This window comes from Ranitomeya variabilis, chromosome 4 (genome assembly GCF_051348905.1).
Source record: "Ranitomeya variabilis isolate aRanVar5 chromosome 4, aRanVar5.hap1, whole genome shotgun sequence".
Classification (NCBI taxonomy): Eukaryota; Metazoa; Chordata; class Amphibia; order Anura; family Dendrobatidae; genus Ranitomeya; species Ranitomeya variabilis.
Window position 1 is genome coordinate 93,595,915 of NC_135235.1, and position 7,008 is coordinate 93,602,922.

The 7,008-nt window shown below is 39.1% G+C and overlaps 1 long non-coding RNA gene across 2 annotated transcripts; it reads left to right on the top strand.

Moving 5' to 3' along the window:
* The first annotated feature begins 1,175 nt into the window (after positions 1-1,175).
* On the top strand, positions 1,176-6,713 carry LOC143769895 (uncharacterized). 2 transcript variants are annotated; one of them, XR_013214505.1, is made up of 3 exons: positions 1,176-1,370; positions 3,580-3,706; positions 4,942-6,713. It is a non-coding gene; the product is annotated as an uncharacterized LOC143769895 (long non-coding RNA). The 2 variants fall into 2 exon arrangements; XR_013214506.1 differs by having other exon boundaries at positions 3,583-3,706.
* The last annotated feature ends 295 nt before the right edge of the window (positions 6,714-7,008 follow it).

A 7,008-nucleotide genomic window follows, 5' to 3' on the forward strand; every position in this document is an offset into this window, starting at 1 on the left:
AGTCACTTTCTGCCACTTATACTGTGTATTGTAATACAGTGGGCCTGAATTTTGCAGCAGTGTCCCACACATAAAAAGGGAGATTTATATTGCCACTAAGTGCATCTGCGTCCGTTCTGTTTGGTGTATATCTGCCAGCCACTTTCTGCCACTTATACTGTGTAGTATAATACAGTGGGCCTGAATTTTGCAGCAGTGTCCCACACATAAAAAGGGAGATTAATATTGCCACTAAGTGCATCTGCGTCAGTTCTGTTTGACGTATATCTGCCAGCCACGTTCTGCCACTTATACTGTGTAGTGTAATACAGTGGGCCTGTTTTTTATTTGCAGCAGTCTCCCTCACATAAAAAGGGAGATGTATATTGCCACTAAGTGCATCTGCATCAGTTCTGTTTGTCGTATATCTGCCAGCCACTTTCTGCCACTTATACTGTGTAGTGTAAATACAGTGGGCCTGAATTTTCCAGCAGTGTCCCACACATAAAAAGGGAGATGTATATTGCCACTAAATGCATCTGCGTCAGTTGTGTTTGGCGTATATCTGCCAGCCACTTTCTGCCACTTATACTGTGTAGTGTAATACAGTGGGCCTGTTTTTTATTTGCAGCAGTCTCCCACACATAAAAAGGGAGATTTATTTTGCCACTAAGTGCATCTGCGTCCGTTCTGTTTGGCGTATATCTGCCAGCCACTTTCTGCCACTTATACTGTGTAGTGTAATACAGTAGGCCTGTTTTTTATTTGCAGCAGTCTCCCACACATAAAAAGGAGATTTATATCGCCACTAAGTGCATCTGCGTCCGTTCTGTTTGGCGTATATCTGCCAGCCACTTTCTGCCACTTATACTGTGTAGTGTAATACAGTGGGCCTGTTTTTTATTTTTATTTGCAGCAGTGTCTGTGATACAAATGAGACAAGAATGTCTGAATGTATGTGTAGATAGTGATTTCATGTATCTATTGCCATTAACTGAGTAAAACAAGACAAAATGGAAGCGGGAAGTGCCCTCAGAGTGACCTATTTGTATTGTCTGAGGAGATGTGGCATAAACAGCTATGTGCGCACGCGCAACAGCATTCTTGTAGTATGAGAAAAATATTCTCAGAGCGAAGAACAAGATAAGCGTGGAATTTGCACGATAACGACTCACAACCTGTAAAAATAACAAATTGTACAGGACAAAAATGCCAGTACGCATGACCAAACTAGATCCAGTTTTAAATGTATAAAACAGGTCGGCACCTAGGTGGGGGTAGGGACATTCCAGGAGACTTTATGGACGCATAACTTCTGTGATGATGTGTTACCGAATATTTCCTTCTCATCAGTCGAGTCCCCCGGCAGGGAAGTGATGTTACAATATTTGGTAATTATATAGATGCTTACTTTCTCTATTATATAGATGATGATTATGATCATGTAATGTTAGGCTAGCGCTGTTATAATTCATGTGCCTGTAGTACATATATCAAATCATAGCTTAAATTGTTGATTATTAAACTTTATTTCATTATTAATAAAATATAAGTTGTTTTACCGAAATAGAGACCTAGTAGTCTTCTTGCCTAATTAGTATATTAGTGAGCGCTACGTAAGTAAGGGGTTTTCCCCTCCCGGAGTGAAAACTCGGTAAGACATAAATTGGCGTAGTCGGCAGGATTTTATGAAAGCAAGTTTTTTTTTGTTAAAAATAATTTTGTGATAGATAATAGCTGGATTTTTGTAAGTATGATTGTCTAGACAAAGGAAATTGTTAAGTTGCTGGAAGATTATTTATTTTTGGCACCAAGCCAATTTTTAGAAATCTTTATAACTTTTTGTCTGGACATAATTTTGAAATTCTGTTTTTATCAAAGTGATATGTTTTGATTGATAATTTTTTGTGCAAAAAATTAGCATTTGGCATTTTGCCAAGTTTTTGTTACAATGTTTGAGAAACGAAAGGAAAAGTAGGAGGATGTTGTGGACATGCCCGGTTGGACCGAGGCACCGTATAATATATTGGCACATGAATTGAGCAGTTCTGGACTAGCGGAACAGTGGTCTAGTAAGCTCAAGGGTAGTGAACCCACTGATGTTGTTAATGTACTCAGGGGGGTCCCCGCAAAGGCGGGTGATGCAGTTAACCCCTCGATGTTGTTAAATTACTCGAGGGTGTCCCTGCCAGGTGATGCAGTGTCTCTTGGGTGTTGGCCACCGCCTATAGAGCAGTTCACAAGAAGAACTCTTTGTTGTTGAAAAAAATGCTGAACAGAGGTTGATTGAATCTGAAGGAAGACGGGTAGTGCTGGAATGCAGGGGAAAAAAAAATTACTAAAAGATAAGTTGGAACACTATCAGGGTGTAGCAGAAAAAGCTGCTATCAAAGTTGCTTAAAATAAATACCGTAAACGGAAAGGAAAAAAAAAAAGGACGGAAAATGAAATAATCCGGGAGCAAGCCCGTGATGCAGCTGGTCACCTTAAATTTGGAGATGACGGACAGCCCATTATGGTGGAACGAGGTGTTCCCCATACTTGAACCAGGATCTCAACTGAGGATTATACTCAAAATGAAGTAGATAGCATCTTAACCCAGTTTAAACAAAAACCTGGAGAAACAGAAATTGCATGGTTAGTTAGGATGCATGATTATGAAGGTCCAGGATGAATGTTTTATAGAGAAATAAGATCTCATCTGTAATATCTGTCAATATATTAATTGGTTGTGTATTTGTATAAGTGTGTAATACAGAGCTGGGATAGGCTCTGTGCAGTGTTGTTATTTTGGTCATTTTAAATTGGCAAGTACATTATATGAAGCTGTATTTTGTATAAGGCCGTGGTTTTTGTTGTTTGGCCTTGAAGTGCTTTCAAAGTGTCAGTGGACACTGCTGCAGTTTTATTTATATAGAGTTAATGTGTTAATTCCAAAGTGCAAAATAGGCAGGCTGTGTGAGCCTTGTATGTATGTATGTATGTCAATGAGACATTATTCAACTCAGTTTGAGCTGAACTAGGTGGAGTGATTGAGATAAGGGATTTTCTTCTTGTAAAAATCAACTGAAAAGTGAAAGGAAAAAAAAAAAGAGGAAAAAAACAATCCCTGAATGAGCATGTATGAATAAGTGATCACATAAGTATCATTACTTATCTAACTGTTGTTGAAGGTCCAAGGACCGACCCAAGTGGTGAAATTTTTAGGAATTCAATGGAACAAAGGACATAGGAAAATCTTGCCTAAAGCTAGACAGACAATAATCAATTTCCCAGTTCCTAATTGGAAAAACATATAAAAATGGAAGGTCATGGTAAGAGCAGTCAATATGCGGAATTATATGCAATTTTCTTAGCTCTGAGTTTTGAGCAAGGACGTGAATGTCACTTGTATACAGACTCTTGGTCAGTAGCAAATGGACTAGCTACCTGGACGATGGGGTGGAAAAAATATGGATGGCTTATCCATGGAAAAGAAGTTTGGGGGAGAGAGGTGTGGGAGAGTATTGAAGAAATAATGCAAACCACGCCTACCACTGTTTTTTTATGTTGATGCACATGTACCTGCTGATTCACTTGAACGTTTGTTTAATTCTGAAGCAGATATAGCAGCTGCCATTCGACAAACAACGGCGGAATCCGATAAAGTAAAAGAAACATGGCTTCACGGTACGGCCGTTTGGGCACATCAGAAAAGTGGACACCTGGGAGAAAAAGCCACTTACAGGTGGGCCCAGGAAAGAGGAGTTCCCCTCACCATGGACATAATAAAACAAATTATTGCACAGTGTCCTGTTTGTCAACATTCCCAAAGGAGAGAGGTGCCACACACAGTAATGGGACACATAGGGAGGAAACAATTACCTGCACAAATTTGGCAAATGGACTTTATAGGGCCACTACCAGGGAGCAGAGGGTGTAAGTATGTCTGTACCGCAGTAGACACATACTCAGGCCTGATGGTAGGTTTCCCATGCAAGGCAGCTACACAATGGAGTACACTGAGAACTTTAGAAATCATAACACAGTATTATGGGGTCCCACTTCAAGTACAGACAGATAATGGGTCACATTTTACTGGACAACAAGTCAAAGACTATGCTATGGAACACAACATTCAATGGGTATATCACATGCCTTATTACCCTCAAGCAGCTGGATTAGTAGAGAGAATGAATGGGTTACTAAAGGTCACCCTAAAAAGTTGAACCAATCTGACACTTCATTCGGGCAATGGAGGGATAATCTAAGTGATGCCCTCCAGATAATAAACAATAGGCCCATAACTAATTCCATGACTCCTCTGATGAGGATGTTGACACCCAATCTTACAATACATGAAGCACATGTAGTAGAGACTATTATCTACTGGAAAATACATGAAGAGGCCAGGATCCCTGAAAGGGCAACACCCCTATCAGCCGGACTAGATTTGAGTGCACTAGATGTAACGGTCATTCCTTCAGGTAAGGTGGTTCCAATTTCCACTGGATTGGGTTGTCAAATCCCTAAAGGTCACTATGGTCAGATTGCTACTTGTTCCAGTTTTGCATTAAAAGGGGCCATAGTGGTGGGAGGAATTATTGATGCAGATTATCAAGGAGAAATTAAAGTATTGATGTTAAATTTGGGAACAGAGCCATTGATCATTGAGAAGAAACAGAAAATGGCTCAGATGTTATTAATACCCGTAAACTTATCTCTGGGGGAAGAAGGTCATGCCCCCACTGAATTAACCGTAAGAGGAGATAAAGGTTTTGGCTCCTCTGAAGTAGCTAATGTTGGAGCTAAAATTTGGGTACAAAATGCTCAAGGACCGCCTTCAGAAGCTGAGATAATTGCAGTAGGCAGGGACCGCACCTTGCTGATCATGAGGCCAGGTGTAGAAAAATGGGAGTATATCCCACAGGAAAAAAAATTGTTATTTGCGGGAATAAACGTGTTATGTTCTGATTTCTGCAGATTTCCTTCCTAATCGTATGTGGAATCCTTGGAGGCGTATTTTTGGACGTCGTTGAAGCATGGACTCCCAGTGTCCAATTAACAAGTGAGCGAGTGCCACCTTTGAGGTCACCTGGTGATTGGAATGTCTACAATGTCACAAAGGATGGAAGGAAAAACTTTAGTGATATACTGGCTATTGTAAATATAACTTTATCTAACACCAGTTCTGTATGGATGTATGGGCCTGTAATTGAAGAACCGGCTCCATACAATTATCCAGGAAGGAAGTATTGGCCAAGTACTGTTTTGACCAATGGAACTGGAACTGTAAAGATAACACATGAAGACAATATAGTATGTTGGGAAGCTGAAATGACGGAATTAAATTTAACGACTGGACTAATCGAATCTCGAGTATACGCTAATTATACTTCAAGAAGGTTGAATGATACTAGCTTTATATTTTGTTTAAATGGAACAAAATTGATAGTGTGTTCTAATATGACAGATAAAATATATTCCACTGATCTTAAGAGGTATTATCCAAATTGGAGAAATTATCTTAGAATAATACAGGTAATGTGTAGGTATATAGTATTGCCATTGATGTTGGGGCTTCCGGGGAATATATTTTTCTGGATGCCAAAATTCAATGGACCTTCTGTTGATAACAATAACAAAACTCATGATTTATCTATCTGTGAAGATACTCTGGAAGGCAAAATTTGTAGATTACACTCAGCAGTTTATGAACCATGTCTGCTACAAAATAGTATAAATGTATGTGAATTTGAATTTAACTAGGCTAAAGCAAATAATTGAGCAATCCGCAGAGGGAAAGGGAATAATTAAGCAATTCAAAATTATATAATCACTACTACGATTATAAGTAATAAAATGGTTAAAATGGGTTCAGTAATAGCAGATGCCACTTCTCATCGTTGGTATGATATTTTTCTTGGGTACTCGCCATCCGCTAAGAAAATGTTGGACTGGGTAATCCACCCACTCCTAGTGGTCATGGTAATAGTTATCATATTGTCAATATGGAACTGTTACATGGCTTACAAAGTGTTCTGCAGGAGACCTAAGGTCCTAATGGTCACCTATGGTAATGGCAAATAGTTACATAATATCAAGGACCGTTTGTGATACAAATGAGACAAGAATGTCTGAATGTATGTGTAGATAGTGATTTCATGTATCTATTGCCATTAACTGAGTAAAACAAGACAAAATGGAAGCGGGAAGTGCCCTCAGAGTGACCTATTTGTATTGTCTGAGGAGATGTGGCATAAACAGCTATGTGCGCACGCGCAACAGCATTCTTGTAGTATGAGAAAAATATTCTCAGAGCGAAGAACAAGATAAGCGTGGAATTTGCACGATAACGACTCGCAACCTGTACAATAACAAATTGTACAGGACAAAAATGCCAGTACGCATGACCAAACTAGATCCAGTTTTAAATGTATAAAACAGGTCGGCACCTAGGTGGGGGTAGGGACATTCCAGGAGACTTTATGGACGCATAACTTCTGTGATGATGTGTTACCGAATATTTCCTTCTCATCAGTCGAGTCCCCCGGCAGGGAAGTGATGTTACAATATTTGGTAATTATATAGATGCTTACTTTCTCTATTATATAGATGATGATTATGATCATGTAATGTTAGGCTAGCGCTGTTATAATTCATGTGCCTGTAGTACATATATCAAATCATAGCTTAAATTGTTGATTATTAAACTTTATTTCATTATTAATAAAATATAAGTTGTTTTACCGAAATAGAGACCTAGTAGTCTTCTTGCCTAATTAGTATATTAGTGAGCGCTACGTAAGTAAGGGCTTTTCCCCTCCCGGAGTGAAAACTCGGTAAGACAGTGTCCCACACATAAAAAGGGAGATTTATATTGCCACTAAGTGCATCTGCGTCAGTTCTGTTTGGCGTATATCTGCCAGCCACTTTCTGACACTTATACTGTGTAGTGTAAAACAGTGGGCCTGTTTTTTATTTGTGTTGGCCTAATGCATATTGATCTGTATGTATTGCAACAACTATTGTTTGTTTAATATGATGTGG